Below are 22,297 nucleotides of genomic sequence, written 5' to 3'. Positions count from 1 at the left end.
AATTCTACTGCGGGGTAGGTGGCTGGGGCAATGAGAAAAACGTGGGAAGAACATCCAGTCGACAGAACGTTACCAGGGGTAGTAACTTGTTCTTCAAATGGATTATGTCCTCCCACATATTCCTCATCTTTAGATAGACTTCCAAAGCCGTGTTAGGTTTTGGAGGAGGGAGCAAGAATTTTCAGATTTAAGATTTGTCATGGACCGAATGGAGGACTGCTTCCCCAAATCCTTCTTCCTGCACAGAGGATGAATCCAGAGAGTAATATTTTGTAAAAGTGTGAATAGAAGACCATCTGGCTGCCGCACAAATATCCTGTATTGGCACCCCTCTTTGTAAAGCAGAAGGTGTTGCCATGCCCCGTGGGGAATCGGCCATAAGACCTTCTGGTGGATTTTTCTCATCCAATTCAGTAATGCCCAAAGTGATCCATCTAGATGAAGTTTCTTTTGTGACTGAAAGTCCCAACTTGAGTCCCGTGCACCCAACAAAAAGTTGATCTTGATGGAATTTAGTCATCCTAGGGATCTAAAAGTGAAGTACTTGTTTTGTATAGAGCCTATGCAGCCTCTACTCGTCCTTACTAGAATGTGGAGGTGGTTAAAATGATGGTAACCATTTTTTGGGATATATGAAAGTCTGAAAATTTCCGGAAGAAAAAAAGCTCGACTAAGAACTACCCTTTCCTTAAAGAAGTTAGTATATGGAGGCTTACTAGATAAGGCCTGTAGCTCGCTCACCCTGCAGGCTGATGTTAATGCAACTAATAGGATGGTTTTAAAGGTTAACAACCTTAATGGACATGAATGGAGTGGCTCAAAAGGAGCGCAAATAAGGAACTTTAGTGGAAGATTGAGGTACCAAATTGGAATTTGTAACATGAGATGGAAGAAACGCATTAGTGAGACCCCTTACAAATTGTATGACTAATGGCATCTTGAAGTAGGATAGTGCATCCAAAGTGCTACCAAGTGCTGTTGTGCTGGATGGACTCTTTCTGCTGTATTAGCCAGGCGGCTGTAAGGACAAGAGGAAGCGTGATATTCTCTTTGGCAGGCGAAACACTGCAAGGATCTATACTGGACTTAATTTCCCAAAGTAAATATTGTCCACACACTTTCCTCTTACTTTGAATACGCCCACAGTTGGCTGGACGTTAATGGGTTGGGTTGCTCACTGTTTCGGCTGTGCCCCATAGTAATTTTTCACTGTAATTCTTTTACGTTACTCACGTTGATTTTTTCTTTGTAGAGGCATTGTTGCCCGTTAAACCCCGCCCCCTTGACTCCCAACAGCACTACTAAACCTCGGGTGCACGCGCATCCGAAGTGCTACCAAGTGCTGCTGTGCTGTTCGAGTGGGAGGGTGTGGGCTGTGGCCTAAATTGCTAGGATGACCTTTTAGTCATTCTGATATTTGCTGTGTTAAGTGTTTATTTTCAAAGCCTTAAACACATTGTGGAGCATTTATTTGGGAAAGGTTTGGTTTTCCATCACTTTTTTGCATCATCCCTCTCAAAATGGCATCTAGCTTGCGTAGTGGTCAAATTTGCAAACGCCCCATACAATTGCCAATTTCTTCGAGTATGGGAATTACACCACAGGGTGGTATGCCACAGGCATCATTGGGCGATTTCTCAGCCCCAATGTCTAGTGTGGTATCACGGACGTCTGTGGATCGTACTGCTCCAACTGACTTATCCTCTAACGAATGTGAGAGCATTAATCAGGCCAATGAGCGGGCGGATACGCATACGCAATTACTGACAGCTCATGATGAATTAAAACCTGATCATCCTCCTGTTTCTAAAGAGAAGTAGGGCGGTGATTGTTCCATTAAGCATAGCTTTTTGAGTATGCATGCATGAGAGGATAGCTCAGCGGCAACGTGCGCGCCTTGGAAGCAAGACGACACGAAGAAAAGCAGGTACGATCCACGGGTCCACGCTTAGAGGCCTCTGGGTGTTTAAGCGTATAAATACGCACCTAAGACAAAAACAATTACGCAATTAAAAGACAAAAAAAATAATTCCTGTAACAGCCCCGTGGGCTGTGTGAAAGCTTTAAAAAATGTAAAATAAATAATTTATCCCCAAAATGCTCTACCCTGCCGTTGCCGGGGCTGGATGTTGATGGAGCGCAGGACTTTTCTGTTATGCCTCCAGCGGTACTGTCAGAACTAGGTAAACGTACCCTCTTATCGCTGGGACCATAAACACCGGGGTCAGGCAGGTTAGGTGGAATAGATAACGTACATCTACATCATACACAAATTCCCCTAAATACAAACCCCTTTTCACAGCAGCCGGATGTGTTGCTCACTCAGAAAGGGGATCGAGTGCTCAATCTTTGGAGCACATGGTGAATAAATCGATGTGGGAAACACAACATGCACTTAATAATTTTTCTAGTCCTGTGGACCAGGTACCCCCCTCCAATAATCACCGATGACGCTTCTCATAGGTTATTTAGGGTCCTTGTCCACTGGTCAAGATGCAGATAACAATGAGCAACATTTTCCTGTGATTAGACGCATAATCTCCTGGATAAAGGACATGAGCTGACCCACATTGAAATCAGGTCCCTCCAACAAATATTGATTGACATTCTAACAAAAATTAATAAAATTGGAAGACTATGTATTGTAGATCAAAGACAGAGTGTGATTCATCCTAAGCCGAAGGAGAGGCGGCAAAGGTATCTCTCATACAAAATGCATCTTCACAAACTACTGAATTCACAGTAATGAACCAACAGGCTCAAAATCAATGGTCAGGTGGAAACCATAAGATCTTGAGCCGTTCGTATGCACAATCACTTCTTTCATTGGCCCCTAGTGAACAAGAAATGCCGGTGGAGGGTGGACTGCCGGTCGCTCCCATCAGCCTAAACTGCATGCATGCTGCCAATCTTGAAATAATTATTGTGGACTTGTCTGACAATTTATCACGTCTAGCTTCCCACGTTGGTTTGCATTTAAATGTACAAGAGCCTTCCACTGGTCCCGAGACACCAGACAGCCCTACCATTTTGACAAATCTTAGAACAACAGGAAGCGGATCTCAGGCAAGAGGCATGTAAACATGTTGCAAGTAGTAATGCTGTAGTAGATACACACAGTGGATGCACCAACAGTGGGTTTCTACCCCATAAACAAAAAAGGTACTTACATTTTAGGGCCATTAAAAGACGGGTGCAGAGCACATCTACAACTAAACAGAAAGAAGCGAAGCCCGCTGCGCTATCTACCGATAAAACTATGGTTGATGGGGGTACCAATAATAGTCCCAACAACCATTTAATGGAAAAGCAAGTACTGGATCTAGAACAATTGAATGAGGAAAGCAAACAGGCACTCCAGTTACTTCAGTCTTCCATTAAAGAGGGGACGTCAGCAGGGTCCAATATTCAGGTTCCAAAAAAGAAAAAAAAAGAAAAAAAATGGCACAGAAAGTGGTGGCCTGGTGGTTGGAGTAGAAAAATTAAAGGAAGTGAAGTTCGTCCATTCTGTCTTACCAGTAGTTACTCGCACGCCCTTGAGTGCCAACGTTGCTCCCAAAAAAACTAGACAATCACAGCTATCCTCATACTATCTGCTAATAGTTATCACCACAAGAGCGGATAAGATTGGTAGTATGTCAACTTCTGTTTTGGGAAGTAATCGAAATGTTTTGGTACCAGGCAATCTTTCCGTAAATAATGAGTCTCATGTCACTTTTCCACAATGCAGGCCAGTGATGTCAGCAGTTGATAGTGAACCGGTTTTACTAAAGGGGAATGATCAGCAAAGATCAGATTTAAATAATTCGCTGCGTCAGGTCATTGGTATAGTAGATCAGTGCAATGTCACACTTGAGGGGTCCGTTTCCTTGGATAATGCTTCTACCATAGTGGGTTGGATCAGCGACCTGGTCATTAATGGTCAGAAACGTTTGAATCGATCTTATATATTCAAAACTTTCAATTGTATTACGATGTTGAGATGACTTGATTCTAATGACGTTGAATGGGTGAAATTATTTCAGGAGAACAATTTTAGAATGATTTGTCAGGTTAATTCCACAATTATTGTAAAGCAAATCTGGGAATACCGCAAAGATCTTGAAGTACTGGGGATTCAGATTGTTATTTTGATAAAGATGAACATGCATTCTCGTTTTTAGAATATCAAATTCCGGGGTTGGGGGTGGCTTGGAGCCACCACGAGTGGAATGGCTTCTTAGGAGCTCCTGAGAGGCCCACTGTGCCGCTGCTGCAAACGCCGCTACCGGACCCAGTTATGGAGAGAAACTAAAACGACTGTTGCATGAATACCGCCAGCAGCTGTCTACCGAATGGGACCCCGCGTCGTGGCCAGATTATGATGTTTCGGCAATTTCTTTCACACGGGTCCCCGCTCGTAACCAAGATGTCGGCCGCGGAGCACAGAGGAGTACCTCCGTGTGGGGGTGGGGCTGGCGCGCTAAAGCAAACAAAGCCGCCTAGCGCACAAGCTCTCCAGCCCGCACTGACTCAAGTATTCTCACGCCCTGAAGCCTCGACAACCCCAATCATCCCGCACAGCCCAGGAGACAGACCATCGCACGTAGGACTGTGGGCCTGCATAGAACTGAGCCAACTTTACCAGAAGCTGTTCGGGATTGATGTGACTATCTCGAGGTGCCTCCCGGCCCCGGCTTTCTTCCCCACCGCCTCCCTTCTATCCTGCACGGGGGGGGTGCTGGCTGCGGTCGGTCAGGACGGAGCTGCTCCTCCTCCGGGAGGTGGGGAACGGCAAGTGGAGAACATTGCGCCCCTGCCCAGGGATCTCATCCGCTCACCCCTGGCGACCACTCCGGCGGCGACTGCCCTCCTGCCAACCAAGTCTCCAAGCCCAGTCGGAGGTACCTACCACGATGCTTCTCCCGCTTCACCCCGCAAGCCACGGCCGGATTGCACCCAGACCTTCAGCCCAGCATTCCTCGGCACGCAGTGAACCTACACCAGCACAGATCGCCCAGATCATATCTTACTGGGCCTGAAAAGCCGCAAACTTGCAGGAGTCCTCATACCTCTCGGAAAACACGTCAGAACCGCACCGACATCTTTAAGGTGAGGAGAGGGAGGATTGCCCGCCCGAATCATCAATAACAGCCCCCCGAACAACACTGAACGCGAGGGTCACCACCCACCTAGCCGCGGCTTCACCCCCCATTCCCCTCTGCCTATAAGTCCACCGCACCTTCTGAGGTCATTGGGATCCTTCTTACTGCACGCCGAGGCCAGCCGCACTCTCCCCCTGTGGTATACTAGCAATAATCCCACACAGAAAGACCTGCCACAGTGACCAGCAGCACCAAGATGTCAAGAAGCGGCAAGGCCTCTAGGCAAGCGGACATTGTCTCCCTATTAGCGAACACTACTACGGAGAGATCCAGAAAGGGGGACCTACCAGAAGATCCCTCCTCCCGCCCCCCCCCCCCCGTCCCCCCAACACCCCCATGTCTGCATCTGCAGCACCGGCATCAACCCAGTGCCCATCCCAATCAGTCACTAAAGCCGACCTGCAAGACCTACTGTCAGCCTTGACTAAAGAAATCCAAAAAAGCGCAGAAGAGGTCACTAAGAAAATTAACTCGGCGGGTGGGAGAAGTAGAACACCGAACGGCCGGAGGTCTGTGACCAAAGATTTGAAATCGATCAGGACAGGGACAGGATCGCGGCAAGATGCAACCTCCTAGAGGCAGAACAGGAGGACGCAGAGAACCGCTCTCGGAGGAATAACATTCTCTTACGAGGAATACCATCCTCCATCCCAGATGCAGAACTAAAAAGCTATGTCACAGATCTACTTAGATTTATAATTACACTTCCAGACAGCGCACCCTTGGAGCTAGACCGGGTGCACAGAACCTCCCCAAGAAGGTAATCCACATTCCCACCTGATGTACTAGTTAGAATCCATTTCTTTCAAATGAAAGAAGAAATTATGCGCGAGGTGAGGCAAATGCACCAGATCACGTTCCAGGGCTCCGCATCTCGCTCTATCAGGACCTAGCCGCCTCCACGCTCCAAAAGCGGAAAATCATGCGACCTCTAACGGAATGGCTATGAGACAGAAAGATCCCGTATGAATGGGGTTTCCCAACATCATTCAAATTTAAATGGGAAGGAGCCCTGAGGCAAATTCACACGCCTAAAGAGGCGGATAAATTCATGGGCCTCAGAAAGTCTGATGGGGAGTCGGAATCAGAAGAACCGTCCCGACCCCCTCGGGAAAAGCCTCCCACAAGAGAATGTGTCAAAAGCCGACAGAAGACGAAGACTCCGGGGTCCCCCTAAGAAAGACACCTTGCTGGGATGACCAACCTGGCAAGAACTTAGCCGAGTCCTGGCAATTCAAGCTTGTGGGGAGAAAGCCTCCAGAGACATCAACTCTCATTCACGCCAACAGTGCGGGAGCAAGGATGAGCTCCAAAAGAATTCGGATCAGCGGCCCAGTTGGCCATCGTTAGGTGCCTTGGTGCCAATAGTTCCCCAGTGGCAGCAGGACAACGGTTCTACTACCAGTTCAAGTTGGGGGGAGATAAACTATCATGGCAGCCAATCTGGAGAGGAGCAATCCGAGCCCCACAGGTTCTGGCCTCACAGTCATCCTCACAGCATATCGCACCAGCAACTAAGCTTCCACCAGACCAACACAGCAAGGGACTACACTCACTACTCATGTGTGCATAAAGGCTTTTCAAGAATTGATCTCACACTCCTATTGGGTGTCCTGTTTCCATGTCTTAACAACGCGGAAATCCACACCTGCATGATATCGGACCACGCTCCAGTATCCGTGAATCTAGTTATCTCAGGACAAAAACAGCCCGTTCAAAGGCATTGGAAACTTAATGCCTCATTGCTATTAGATTAATGCATCTGAACGGAAACTGAAGAAACCATATCCAATTATTTCAAAGAAAACACAACAGAGCATTCTTCTATCAACATTATCTGGGATGCCTTGAAAGCGGTCGTCAGAGGCACACTGATTAGTGCCGGGGCAGAACAGAGAAGAGTCTCGAACATCATGGCTGCCAAGCTGGAGGAAAAAGTAAAGCAATTAGAGAACGATCTGAAATCGCACAACTCCAGGAAAACGGAGAGAGCCCTGAGGAAAGCGAAAACAGCGCTGGAGATACATTGCGCCAACCGCACAGCGAAAGCATTAGCATTTACAAAGCAATTCTACTACAGCAAAGGGAACAAAGCAAGCAAGGTCCTAGCGCAAAAACTGAAAAAAGTCTGCACCCGAAACAACATTTTGAAACTAAAAAAGGAAGATGGACAAATGCTCTACTCTGATACAGAGAAAATCGAAGAACTATTGAAGCACCACAGATCAATCATGTCCGGAGAACCCACGGCACTAGATAATCTAGCAGAATATCTAAGCACCATGCCCTCTCGGGACACTACCCTGTTGGACTCCCTAGAACTACCCATCTCTAGTGAAGAAATCATAGACGCCATCAAATCTCTCAAATCAGCCGCCCTGGGCCCCGACGGATTATCTGCAAATTTCTACAAAAAATACGCCAGAATTCTAGCACCTCAGATGTCGGCCCTATTTAACTCCTTACCTCGAAGTCAACAACCGACTCAATGGCTGAATCCATCACAATCCTGCTACACAAACCTGGAAAAGACCCCGAACTAGCTGCCTCGTACCGGCCTATCTCACTCCTAAATATCGACGGGAAGATTTTTGCCAAAGTACTGACCAACAGACTGGCACCAGCCCTACCAACCCTAATTGATCAAGACCAAACGAGATTCATCCCTCGGAGAAGTACCCATGGCAATATTAGAAGGACGATCGACATTATCGAGAGCACCCACAAATTAAAGGTAGGAATGGCCGCCATATCCTTAGACGCACATAAGGCCTTTGACCTGGTTGACTGGGGGTACATCCGGGCAGTCCTGACACACATGGGCTTTGGGCCGAACTTTACCACATGGGTAATGGCGAACTATCATTCTCCCACCACACAGCTGCGGGTCAACGGCACAAGGTCTAGCAAAATCCACATATCCAGGGGCACTAGGCAGGGTTGCCCACTCTCCCCCCTAATCTTTGCTCGCTCCATGGAGCCCTTTGCAGCAGGAATCAGGCAAAATACGAACATAAGTGGGTTGTCCGTGGGAGGCCATGAATATAAAATTGCGCTGTACGCTGACGATGTTCTAATAACGGCAACAAACCTGGCATCGTCCCTGGGTGCTATATGGGATGAAATTTCAGAATTCGGGACCATCAGGGTTCAGGGTAAACCTATCCAAATTCGTAGCACTACCAGTGAATCTCTCTAGACAGGCAAAAGACACAGCCCCCTAATGCCAATCCCATGGTCATCAGGCCCAATCGACTATCTCGGGGTTCACATCCCGAATGACCCACTGCGCCTACATTCAAGCAACTTCCCGCAACCGATCAAAGATCTTCAAAGGGATCTCAAAAGATGGAAGCCACAGGAAATATCATGGTTTGGCAGAATCACAGCTATTAAAATGAATCTGATCCCCAGATGGCTATACCATTGCACAGCACTCCCAATCAACATCCCGGGTCCAGCCCTCGCAGCCCTGCAAAAGCAAATCAAAGCATTCGTATTTGAAACCTCGTATAGCCAAACGAATAATCATGAGAGGAATTCCACAGGAAGGTCTGGGAGTACCCGATCTTGCTAGATACACCCTAGCAGCGCAACTCTCACGCCTTCACATGGGCCCAAGAAACAGATAGACCGAAGTGGACACACCTCGAAGAATCTTGGCGTCCGGTGACATCATCCCGCCCACACCTTCCACCTGTAAAAGCACAAGCAAACAGCAGCCCGCTGCTGCCAACAATATCGACAGCACGCTGCTGGAAGGAAGCAGCCGGAAATGGCACATCCGCGGCTCGCTAGGCCCCCTAACTCCCATCTGGAACAACCCCCATTTCTCCCCAGGTCTATCAGCTCATGGCTTCCAACCCTGGATGGCAGGTGGCTTACATAAGACCAGTGACTTCCTGGAAGCAGGAGCACCTATCTCATTTGAAAGATGCAAAGAAAAATTCGGAGTGGGTGAAGGTGAGATTCCACTACGCCCAAATCCGACACTGGATGTCCCACAGAGTAACGAGGGAGAAATGCTCCAGAGAATTAACAGCCTTGGAACTATCATTAACAACCCCTACAAGCAAAGGCAGAATCTCGACCCTGCATCGACTCCTAGGCAGGGCAGACCCCTCGAAAAAGGAAAGATACATGATCAAACGGGAAAAGGACCTGGGAAAAGAAATTGAAGTCGAGGAATGGGGGAAAATCTGGGCCAGGCTACACAAAAGCTCACAATGCTTTACAAACAGAGAAGGGGCTATAAACTCTGCTACAGGTACTATATAACCCCTGCTCAAATCAACAAGGCCAACCCAACCATTCCCGAACTTGTTGGCGTGGGTGCCCGACTACCGGATCACTGCTACACATGGTGTGGTCATGCCTGAAAGCGGAAATTTATTGGAAAGATATTCAAACACATCAAGGAAATCTCGAGCCTCACCATCCCATGGGATCCTGGAATCGTCCTCCTTGGCAGCACAGGCGACAGAGAATTCCCAATATCAGGCCAAATCCCCAGACTATGCACGCATCTACTCCTAGCAGCAAAAATAGCAATGGCCCGGGTGTGGAAAAATAAAGAGGGCCCCTCCGTGGCACTTTGGTGAGCGAAATGCTGGGATATAGTGGTGGCCGAAAGAATCACTGCGATCCGGTCAGGATCCTTGAATAAAGCTCTAAACATATGCGACCCATTCATGGACTACGCCGCCAGGTTCCCGGCCCTCACCAGAAGGCCGCGGTTAACAAGATGGCTCCAAAGCAGCCCGCTGTATTGAACCACGGCCTCATACCATAGCTATCCATCGCCCCACAATCCACTTGGCGAAAAAGGACAGGACAGACCATGGTCAGTAGTGGCCATTCTAACATTTTTGCTCCCTGCACTCCGGCCTTCCCATGAGTCGCTTTTGCTAATTCATATTGAATGATTGCTGTTGTGATATATGTATTGCCTATATGTAAAACCAAATAAAATGTTCTGAAAAAAAAAATATATCAAATTCTGCGCGATACTACAAGCTCAGAGAATGCCTTTGCCTATCAACCTGTGTCTATGTTGCAAGCTGAATTCATATCCCAATTATCGGCTATTGCTACTAACGTTAAGGATTGGTCTTGGGTGGGCAACCTACTTTTGGGTACCCCAAAAGCCAGATTCTTAGCTACACACACTTTAGAATCCTTAGTTGAAATGTGTGTTGTTTCAATAACTTCTTTGAATGTTTGAAGCTGCATGCCATATTTGATACTCCATCATACTATTACATGAGACGATGCTCATCAATTACTTGTGCGTAGATGGCTATACTACATTCTCCTCCTTGGCCACTAAATCAGGGCCTAGATGTCCTAGTGCAGGACTTGCTATCTTAATCAGCAACATTCTTAATGTTAAGGTTTCTTCAATATATGTTTCAGAAGCAGTCTTAGCCATCGAAATTATTCATTCGCATGATGTGGCACAGGCATATATGGTTATATGCATCCGTTTTAATGATTCATACTTGTTGATGGATGGACTATTAGATACCTTAGATGGGATTTTAGAAGCAGCATTCTTGCGTAACTCAGATTATAAGATCATTGTGGGAGGAGACCTGAATTTGAATTGTATACTTATTGCTCAATTTTACCTATGGCCTCCACACCGCAAATAAGAAATCTGACGTATTTCAAATGGGTCGTCGCTGGATTCAATATTGTAATACATGGAGCAAGTATAATTTCGACAGGATGGGTTGACTTATACATGGCATAGGGGGGCAGCACGCTCATGTATCCATTTTTTTTATTTCAACAGCTTTATTGCTCACAGATATTGTATGTGACATCACTGATGTGGGGTTTAGTGACCACTGTATCATATCCATTTCAATCAAATTGATGAATTTGCTTAAGTTCTGAGATAGGGTACCTGGATTGGGCTTGGTGGTAGTAGAGAGGCCTTTACATTCAGTTCATTGGAACAAAATCTTATGCAAACAGTTGTTGGCTAACCTGTGTTGTAGTAAAAGGTTTGATTCAAGTAAACGGCATTCCTTGCAGGGTATCGCTTTCATAGAAACTTAATTTTATTATTCAAGAGGAATTGGTTCGCATTATGCAAAAAAAAGTTGCGGGACCCCGTGCAACACCTACATGATTATGCAGGGGCAATAGCGGAGTTGAAGCGGCAAAAAAATAGACATCAGGGCTTTGAACAGCTTACATCTTCCTTTTCCTAAATGTAACCTGTTAAATGCATCTCTCTCTCTCTCTCTCTTACAGAAATGCCTGTAAGATATTTCGATATAAGGCTCACTTAGCTGCTAATCAGACCATGATCAAACACATTTGTCAGCATAATACCAAAAGTATATGGAGTTTGCTGAAAGATAAACCTCGACAGACCCTGGATGTTTTGGGGTGTTCCATCTCGGCAGATTCCTGGAGTCACTATATATCAGATGCTTTTAAATTACCAGACAATGTAAGCACTTTGGCTTCCAAATAATTCAGCTGAATACCTTTCTTCATATGAATTGGTCTATAGACGACATTGTAAGGGCCATACAAAAACGAAATTACTCTAAGGCAGCAGGGCCCGACGGCATACCAGCCTGCATGCTTAAGACGGTTGCTCATTTATGGGCAGGTATCCTTAAATTGAAATATCAAAACATACTGAATACTAGTGCTGTTCTGTGTTCTTGGAAAACTTCACTTATTATTCCAGTATTTAAAAAGGGCAATCCTTCACATCCATCCAATTATCAGCCCATAGCGTTGATGGACGCCTCCTATAAAGGTCTTCACCATTCTGATCCTCAATGAGTTAGAGCTCTACATCTGCAATAATGACATGCTGTCACAATATCAAACAGGTTTCAGGAAACAAACGGGCACAGCACTTAATGCAACTGTATTAGCCCATGTGCTTTCTGAAGTCAAGAGAACAGAGGCGGGGACGGTATATATGACCACATTAGATCTTAGTTCTGTCTTCGACTGTGTAATTCGCAACCCGTTGTGGTCCAAAATGATTACGATGGGACTTTCACCATTTATAGTCCAATTAATAGCAATGCTACATCGAGATACATGTTACAGGGTGCAAATTTCTCAGCAAGGAGCCCTAACACAAGAAATTAGTACGTTCACTGGTGTAAACCAGGGGTGCAACCTTGCTTCTGCTTTATTTAACTTGTACTTAGTTGACATAGATCAGATATGGCAACAAATCGTTTATTTTCCCATAAATTAGGTAATTTGAGACTCCACTGGCTCGCGTTTGCGGATGATATTTTGTTATTTGACAAAACTCAGTTTGGGCTGCAAAATAAACTACAAGCCTTTTCTAAATATGCCCAAGCATTTAATCTGCGTGCTAATTTCATGGTTTTCTTCATCTGTAAACAGAAAATTGTCCCTTTCAAATGGACATTCAATGCGATGCCCATAGAATGATTGCCTGCCATCACATATTTGGGATATGATCTGTCAGATGTATCTTCCATCGCAAGCTGGCATACTTGACCAAAACAGAAGTTTAGACCTTTGAATTCGCAATGAAAAAACTATGTAAATTATCTCTCAACCCGGCATTGCAATTTTATTTGCTGAAGATCGAGGCAATCTTACTTTATGGTTTGGATTTATGCCTCGATGACATTTGTACTTTCTTAAACTCAATTCAAGCACGCATATGGAAGCAGGCTCTTGGCCTGGCCAAGTCTGTGCCCAATTCCTGCATTCGTATTGCACTGGGTCTCTCTAGTCTTGCAGCCCGGTTCCAGTGGAGACAGTTAAATACATATACCAAGATGCTAAATCCCAGAGAAATTCTCTTTATAAGGAATTTGCAAAGATGTTAGGAAAATCCAATTTACAGTCACTGGTCACTTTTCGAAATAACATGGAAGCAATCATGTATAAAATTAACATCACTAAGGAAGGTCTATGGTTACGTCCGTCTTTTGCTAAAACAAAATTATATCAATGGGCTTGGGCGACATCACATGATGAGATTGGGAGTTACCAATTGTATCGAGAATTTGCCCAGTTCTCTCACCAAAGATGCCCCAGATTGAAATATATTGCATGCTTTCCATGTTAAAAGTTTTGTACTGTTCATATGAAATTTAGACTGAACCAACTGCACACTTTGGAGCGCACAAAGTATTGGTCAAATATTACAAGGGAAAGCTGCAGATTTTGTATCATCTCTGAAGAGTTAGAAACCATTAAACATCTTGTTGTTTATTGTCAGCATTACGGAGTGGCCCGAATTTTCTACTTGTAATGTAGAAAATCATGGCCAGAGAGTCTTTATGGTCCAAGTACATGGTAAGCCCTAATAACTCATTTATGTTTCTTTTATGTCGTCTACTCACTAAGATTGAACATGATCTAATGGCACTGATGTCTAGTCATATCAACCAGGAAATGTAATTCATTTGGAATTGATGCATTCAAACTTTGGTGGTATTTTGTTTGTTCATAATGCCTAGAAGGCAATGTAGGATGATCAACATATAAGCACTATGAGGTATTTGATTAGTGCAGAGGTCTATTATTCAGCAGATTTGAGTCCCGTTTCTTTCAGTAATTGAAATAATTTATATTTTAATTCACACGGTTAATCTTCAGGTTTAGGATAATTATCTTGTAATTTTATTTGTGGTCTAAACAAATCTGTAAAATGCAATCGCACATCAGGAAGTTTTAAATAATCTTGTGCATATTGAACTATATCTTAAACTGTTTTGAATCCTGTTTTAAACTTCTTTTGAGGTTTATTTTAAATATTCTTTGTGGCTTGTTGTGTATTATGTATTCTTGAGGGTGTACTTTATAGATTTTTTTTGTAGATGTACTTTTGTGTTTTAAGCTGTATTAGTGGTTAGATGAATAGTTCTCATGAAATGATGTAGGTTCATCTGAGTTTACAGTGTAATAAGCTTTTTCTTAATGAATGTGTAAAAAGTTTTTTTAAACTGAAATACACAAAAACAATTTTTAAAAAAGTACGATACCTCTTCCGACGTGCACTTGAAGATTGAAAGCGCCGCCAGTTATCCATTAATGGTCCCAATCTGGAGGCCCAGATTTGCTAAATGTAACAAAAAAAGGCAACGCCATAGGTGTACTCCACTAAAAAGGATCCACATTCTTTTTCTTGCACCAGCTGCAGAACTTGTTCCAACAGCAGCAGTAGGATTTTTTTGCTGGCCTTCAGCCCGAAAGCAAAATCTCCATTACGTCGTCCATGAGGTCCCAATCCTTATATCTCAACCTCTCAGAAATCATGTGTGAAGGTTGAGTGTCTTGACCTCTGAAAGGATAACCCGAGCCTCCTCTCACGAAAGAAGGTCCTCTCTTTGTGGAAGATGCTCTGGAGGGCAAATTGACATGTCCAGAAGGTCCAGGTACCACTTCCTCCTGGCCCAATTTGGAGAAATTAGGACTATGGATTGTTCCCAAACTTTCACAACCGCCTGATCACGTGAGGAAGAACGGGGACTGGCGGAAAAGCATACAGAAGTGGAAACTTGCAGACCACTACCAACGTGTCACCTAGAGCTCCTCTTGGGGTAAATTCCCTGGAGCAGAACAGTTAACACTTCAGGTTGGCACCGGTCGCGAACAGATCCACTGCAGGGGTTCCCCAAAGAGTGAAGCTCTCTTGAAGGGCTTCCTGAGCCATTTCCCACTTGTGGAAGACACTGCTCCACCTGCTCAAAGCATACGCCACTGTGTTCTCCTCTCCGGCTAGGTGAACTGCTGATATGGAGATTCCTTCTTGAATTGCCAAGAACCAGAGCTGCATCGCCTCTCTGCACAGTGGTAGTGAACCTACCCCTCCTCTCTTGTTGAGGGAGTATGTGGCCACTGTGTTGTCTGTCATTATCAGGCCATTCTTTCTCTATACAGAGGGAAGAAAGGCCTTCAGCGCTAGTCTGATTGCCCTCAGCTCCAAAATATTGATGTGTGCCTTGGACTCTATGGAGACCAATGACCGCAGTGGGCGTGGGCTCCCCCCACCCTGTGAGTGAGGCATCCGTAACTACTGTTATCTGCGGCCATGGTTGCAAAAAAGGTTCGCCCTTCAGAATGTTACCCTCGCAGGCCCACCATAGGAGATCCTGTGCGACTCTGCTCAGAACCTGAAGTAGGTCTGACATCTTGCCCGAGAATTGAGACTGTCCCGAGAGCCCATTGGAGGGATTTCATTCTTAGGCGAGCCTCTGGCACCAGAAAAATGCAGGATGCCATGAGGTTGAGCAACCTCAAAACGTCGAAAGACACTGGTCATCGGCAGAATGTGTTGAGCCCTCACCTCGGGTGACACGGCTTCCCACCCCAAACCCCCACCCCCCCCCAGGATGCATCCAGTAATGTTCCAATGAATATGAGTCTTTGAAATGGTATCATGTGGGACTTCTTGTGATTGAGGGAGAATCCCAGACTATGGAGAGTGGCAGGTTATGTTGAGATGTTCCAAGACTTATTCGGAAGAACAAGCTAATCGTACAAGTAGGGGTAGATGTCAATCCCCCTCTTCCGATACTCGCTTCCACCACCGCCATCAACTTGTTGAAAACACTCCCGAATGGCTGAACTCGAAACTGAAAAAAGAACCGCCAGCGGCGAACCTCCGGTACTTTCTGTGTTTTTGATGGATTGACACAGGAAAGTAAGCATCCTGAAGGTCCAATGATATCATCCAGCCCTGGAGTTGAAGGATCTGAGAAAGTGACCATCTTGAACTTGTCCTTCCTGAGGAATTTGTTCAAGCATCTCAAGTCCAAGATGGGTCTCAATCCTCCGTCCTTCTTGCAGATGAGGAAATGGTGGGAATATCATCCTTTGGTCCTCTCCGTTAAAGGTACTGGTTCTATAGCACCATTCTCTAGCAGGCTCAACATTTCCTGCACAAGGAAAGGATCCAGAACTTTGGGCGAGTGGCTCCCCGGTGGATAGTCCCGAGGCCTTGTTTAAAAAGGGGAGGCAGTGACCCTCGGCTACTGTTTCCAACGCCCACGCATCTGAAGTAATACCTCACCATTCTTTGAAATGCTGTGAGAGTCTGCAGCAGTAGCCGATGGTAAGGTAGCCATTGCTTGGGCGTACTTGGCACCCCCTCCCTCGTCCACCATGAGGGACTTTTCTTTGACCAGCCAGTCCCCTACCTCTTCCAACTGAGGAGTAGAAGCGAAAGAACCTACCCCTCCAAGATGATCCATTGGAGTGAGATGGTTGCGGTTGTCTGATGGCGGCACCAAGGGATTTGGCTGCGCCTTTGATGTCTGCAGCTTCTCCAGGCTTTCATCAGCCTTGCTGCCAAACAGCAGAGTGCCATCAAAGGGCATGTTTAGAAGCCTAGACTGCACGTCTGGTGCAAACCCAGACTTTCTCAACGACGCAATCCGGCATATTACCGTGCTTACAGCTATGGCTCTGCTGATTCCATCAGCCGAGTCCAGCCCTGACTGCAGACTCGCACATAGTCTCCTTACCATTTCTTACAATATTTAAGTAGCCGTATCTTTCTTATCCTTTGGGAAATGTGGTCAGCCGCCATAGCTTTACAGTCCCCATAAGGGGGAATGTAAATTTTGCTAAGGCGCAAGTGGCATTTGAATATTTAAGAGCCATGCTAACAGCATAAAATACCTTCCTTATCCCAGTCTGGTGGGATGGTTGGGTATGCAGCTTGTTTGGATGTAGACGTTGCCACCTGATCTACCAGGCTTTCTGATGTAGGGTGCTTTGACAAGAAGTCAGGGTCGCTACTTGAAGGCCTATCATTTTTGGTGTGGTTCTTATTCTCGGCTGGACTCGACTCAGAAAGCTCCCAATTCACCTTTACCCTTTTTTATAAAGGGCGACATGAAATGGGAGTACAGGATGCTTCTGTGGACCTTTGTTGAGAATGTCTGTCAAGTCGTCTTGCTCGAATGGAGGAGCAGGTCTGCCCAATCCCAGAAAATCAATAACCCTAGCCTGCCTATAAGAGGCATCTCCATGGTCTGTCGGGTCTGGCTTGCCAAACTCAAGCTCAGGTGATGTGTCAATACCACTACCTTATTGAAGATTTTCATACAAGTCCTTTAATCTGGACATTTCTGAAATTAGGGCTTCTGGGATGTTAAGTGTGCCAAACCCCAAGCCAAATGGAGGAGTGCCCAGGTCGGATGGCTCGTGTTCCTCATAGAGGATAAAAATTAGAAAAAATCCTTCCTTGCAAAGTCTTGTAGGATTTTTCAACTTCTTCAGAAACTATTGTAGGTTTAGTGGGCAAAGGCCTTGATGGCTTCGACACTAATGGCTTTGCCGCCCATGGCGTTGATTGTCTCAATGCTAATGGCGTCTATGTTTAAAAAAACTTGCTTCGATCTTGGCGTCAGAGCTTCAAAGGACTTGACCCTCGACTGAGTCTTCGCTGATTTTTTGTCGTGTGGAGACCTCAACAGTTCTCGCGGGGTCTCCGGCCTGCATCCCGGGCTCGAAGGGCACGTAGGATTTAGCCCTAGCCCTTTCCTGGTCAGCCTTTGAGACGGCATGACAGGAGCATGGCTTTTTCCTTTTTCTTTCAAGGGTGAGGGCCACCTTCTCGAAAATGCATTTCCTGCCTGAACTCCTCCCATTGTGCAGGTATGGAGGATTTGGTTAGGTGGGGTATTCTTTCTGGAGAGCAAATTAGAGGAGGTCGAAGGTGACCTATAGCGCCTCTCTTCTTCGCCTTCTTTGAAGACGAGGAATGAGACCCCACTACTGGAGCCTTAACGCTTTTTGACTTTTTCCTTTGAGGAGCGTCACCACTCGACTCAGATGAGCGTTTCTTCAATGATGTTGGCGAGGGGAATTTAGTAGAAGGCCTACCCGCTGCTAATTTCCCTTTACGCTCTTTCAGAGCCTTACAAGTCGTGGACTGACAGGACCCACAGTCCGTCGTCCTATGCTCAATGCCAAGGCACTACAGACGCACTCTAATATTTGTGAGCAACATTTTGGCACCACAATCGTGAACTTTTTTGAACCTGGTCTTCGGGGTTGACTTTGTCGATGAGGCTATTGATCTCGATGGTCTTTTTTTTTTAACCAAAAACCGAAGCGTGCTGTTTTCTCGAAGATTGGCTATCGCGGAAAAGCAAAGCTAAAGCTAACAGGTGCTGCGTGTGCCATATATACCTATGATGACGTCGACCCGAGATGGAAGCCCTGGAGGGACATCGAAAGGGGCAAGTTTTGACCAGCATCTTCACCCTCTACATTTCTGATGAAAATCAAACCTTCACAGAAATAAATTATTTTTCTCCCGACTTGACAAGCTGCTTGTTCAGTGGCTTGCCTACTCTGATGACATTTTTCTATTCAGACCATACACCCATTGCTCTACAATGCACACTTAACTCTTAACATTTATCTCAATGAAAAAGATTTGTACTTAAACACTGTACAAATGAGAAAGTTCCTGGCTACATATCTACAAAATGAGAAAGTTCCTGCATCCTTCTAGTACCCATGGCATGTCGTCCTCTCTATGGGAGATTGGACAGGAGCACTCTGTGCACAAGTAAGCATAAAAGTGCAGCAAGCGTATATATAGGCACACCTACACATGGCTTCTCCCCGAACAAGCTTATTGGTTCTCAACCGCCAGCCTGATTCTCCAGGTCAAAAGGAGGTAAGGGTCACTTACACGCCTTTGTTGCGTCAGTGCTTAACCTTTTCTTGCCAGGCACTTACCTTTAGTTAATTTTAAAATTGCACAACTACGCCGTCTTTTGTAGTTCTGGACATTAAAGAGCAGAAACGGTCCACAGTATTTTCCAGGTCAATAAGAGAAGACAATACAACCAGATTAATGGCCAATTAGAAAAAGATTTTGATGCCGACAAATTTAAGACTGCAACACTTAAAAGTGCATGACTTCCACTTTAAACCCATAAAGTCGTTGCAATGGAACAAATATTGCCATAGTTTAATACATGCAATGTTAGTTAACCAATGCCAATACTGAACAGAGGCGTATAGCTCGTAGAATACTCAAGCCACTACACATTTCTCTGCAACCACATTAGCTATCAGAGGAATATCACTAGACAATGTACATGCCTTAGAATTAGGTGTGATTGATAATGAAGACATAAATGCTCATATTAATTTACACTTGCATACCCATCAGTTAGATAGTGGATTAATCCAGTTAACAATCCAAAACAAAGTATGCAAGAAGTCATGGACAGTCACTACTGGGAAGCAATAGGAAATGTTAGGTTTACTGGCCAAGGCAGTTCAGTCAGGAAATAGTTTGTAATTTCGCGAATGAGTGTGAGACAACATTCAGTATGTTTGGTTGGCCTTCCTGAAATTGTAACTTAGTGCGATTTCCGCAAGTCCTTTCTTTTTAAAAAAAATATTTGTATTTTTTATTTTTTAAGGAACAACACTTCGTGAATACATTCTAAACATACAATGACATGGACTGGTGGAAACACGTACAGGAGTGGAAACTCCCAGTCCACTACGAACGCGTCCCCTAGAGCTCATCTCGGGGGAAACAGATTGCATCTCAGAACAAAACAGATCGCACTTCCTGTTGCTACTGGTGGCGAACAGATCCACTTGAGGGGTTCCCCAAAGGGCAAAGTTCTCCTGAAGGACTTCCTGAGCTAGTTCCCACTCGTGGGAGACTGTGCCCTGCCTGCTCAGAGCGTCTGCCTTCAAGTTCTTCTCTCCGGCTAGGTGAACTGCTGATAGAGAGATTCCTTCTTGAATTGCCCAAAACCAGAGCTGCATTGCCTCTCTGCACAGTGGCAGTGATCCCACTCCTCTTTTGTTGAGGTAGTGCATGGCCACTGTGTTGTCTGTCATTATCAGGACATTTTTCCCTGTACTGATGGCAGGAAAGCTTTCAGCGCTAGTCTGATCGCTCTCAGCTCCAATAGGTTGATGTGTAGTCTGGAATCCGATGGAGACCAACGACCACTGATGGTCAAGTCGTTGGCATGGGCTCCCCAACCCGTGAGTGAGGCGTACGTGACTACTGTTATCTCAGGCCATGGGGGGGGGGGGTTCGTGTACCAGCCCTTGTTCCTGTCCGCTACAGGTACCGGTTCTATGGCACCTTTCTCTAGCAGGTCTACAATTTCCCGCAAGAGGAGCAGATCTGGAACTCTCAGAGAGCTGTTCCCCGGTGGATGACTCTGAGGGATGCATAGAAAAGGCAGGCAGTAACCTTGGGCAACTGTCTCCAATGCCCAAGCATCTGACGTAATAGCCTGCCATTCCGTCAGATGTTGAGTTAACCTGCCTCCTACTGGTGTCTTGTGAGGAGAGTCCTCAGAGCGGTTTGGAGGCGGCTGATGCAGATGCCGAGGGTAGAGGCACCTGCTGCGGCTTTTGTATTTTTAACCCATCCACCTCGGGTGAATCTTTTCTGACCCCTTTGAACCGGCTGTCCTCTGCCTCTTCCGAATGCGGAATAGAAGCAAAAGGACTTACCTCTCCCAGAGGTTCCTGAGGGGCAATATGGTGTCTGACGGATTGCAGCTCCCAGGAATTTTGCTGCTGCCTTTGATGTTTGTAGCTTTTCTAAACTGTCATCCGCCTTCTTACCAAACAAAAGAAGAGCCGTCAAAGGGCATATTCAAGAGTCTGCTTTGCACATCTGGAGCAAACCCAGACTCTGGCAACCAAGCAAATATCCGGGTTGTTGTCCTTGCCGCCATGGCACTGCTGATGTTGTCAGCAGAATCGATGCCAGTTTGAAGGGATTCGCACATTGCGTCTTTACCATCCTTAATGTTTAGAAACGCTTCCCTTTCTTCTCCCTCCGGGAGGCAGTCAGCCACTGATGAAGCACACTCCCAAAGTGTGTGGCTGAACCTTGCGAGCGTACAAGTAGCATTGATGGATTTCAACGCCATGCTACATGCAGAAAAGACTTTTTGGCCATAGAGTCATATCTCTTGTCATCCCTGTCCTGTGGAACAGTAGGGTAAGACGATTTACTACCTGATGAAGTTGCTGCCTGAACAACCAGACTCTTCGGAGTTGGGTGTCTGGATAAATATTCAGGGTCAGCAGTAGACATTCTATAATTGGCTTATAATTTTTTGTTAACCACCGGGATAACCTCAGGGGTTTCCCAATATTTTCCTTTGTAATGCCGCATGAAATGGCACCACAGGATCCTCCTGTGGACCTTTAACCAAAATGTCTGCGAGGTCGTCTTGCTGAAAAGCAGGTAAGGGTGTAGACCACCCCATAAACTCTATTATCCTTGCCATCAAGGTTCTATAAGGGGTTTCAGCATGTTCCCCTGGGTCTGGTTTGGCAAATTCCACTTCTGGGTGAAGTGTCCAACCCACTTGCTTCATGTAAGGATTCTTGGAGGTCTTTTAACCTACCTTCCTCGGAGGTAAATTCCTCTGGTACAGGAGTTGCAGATCCCTGCAACTGAAAGGTCTTTCCTGATCCAAATTCTCCCCTTCTTCATAAATAGATAAGGCTCTGGAATGATCAGATCTTGGAAATGGTATAAATCCCATTTCCAGAGCAGAGGGAGCCAAATTCGTCATAATTGGTTGAGAAAACGTCGACGAGGCGGACATTAAAGGCTTTGAAGCCATCGAAAAAGGTGTCGAGAAAGTTGGTAGAGGCCTTGAGGAACACAAGTGTATCAGAATTCTACTCGAGGTTATCGACGACATTCTCGTGATCGAGGCTCTGGGTATGGCCACTGGCTGCGAGGTGGCCGTGGGTTTGTCCTTTCTCGACGTCGAAGACGGCGTTGAATCGACTGACCAGTGCGTCGACGAACCCTTCGATAATGGCGTCGAAGACGCAACCTTGACTTTACTCGAGGGTTCGTGGTGCTCTCGAGTAGCTTTTCGCCAGGTGCTGCGATTCGCAGCGTTTTGATTTTTTGGGTCTTTCACCCAGGGTCTCACCCTCAGCAGTCTTCGAGGGGGTCGAGGCCGCTTTCTCAAATACGCTAAGCATCTTTTTCCTGAATTCCTCCCACTCAGCCTTAGAGCTATGTTTTGTGGGGCAGGAGACCCTTTTCGGGAAAAGGAAGAAGACGAGGAAGGGGATCTTCGACGTCTCTTTTTTGAATGCTTAGATCTCGAAGAGTGATGGGAACTGCTTCGAGACCTAGAACGAGA

The 22,297-nt window shown here is 45.9% G+C and overlaps 1 protein-coding gene across 2 annotated transcripts in view; it reads right to left on the bottom strand.

Moving 5' to 3' along the window:
- The window catches only part of RNGTT (RNA guanylyltransferase and 5'-phosphatase), a 2,962,270-nt gene that overhangs the window by 2,811,294 nt on the left and 128,679 nt on the right, over positions 1 to 22,297 (bottom strand). The window lies entirely within an intron of this gene.

Source organism: Ambystoma mexicanum, chromosome 4p (genome assembly GCF_040938575.1).
Source record: "Ambystoma mexicanum isolate Mex_15411 chromosome 4p, UKY_AmexF1_1, whole genome shotgun sequence".
Classification (NCBI taxonomy): domain Eukaryota; kingdom Metazoa; phylum Chordata; class Amphibia; order Caudata; family Ambystomatidae; genus Ambystoma; species Ambystoma mexicanum.
Note: the sequence above shows the minus strand (reverse complement) of the source record. Positions and strands in the feature narration are given on the sequence as shown.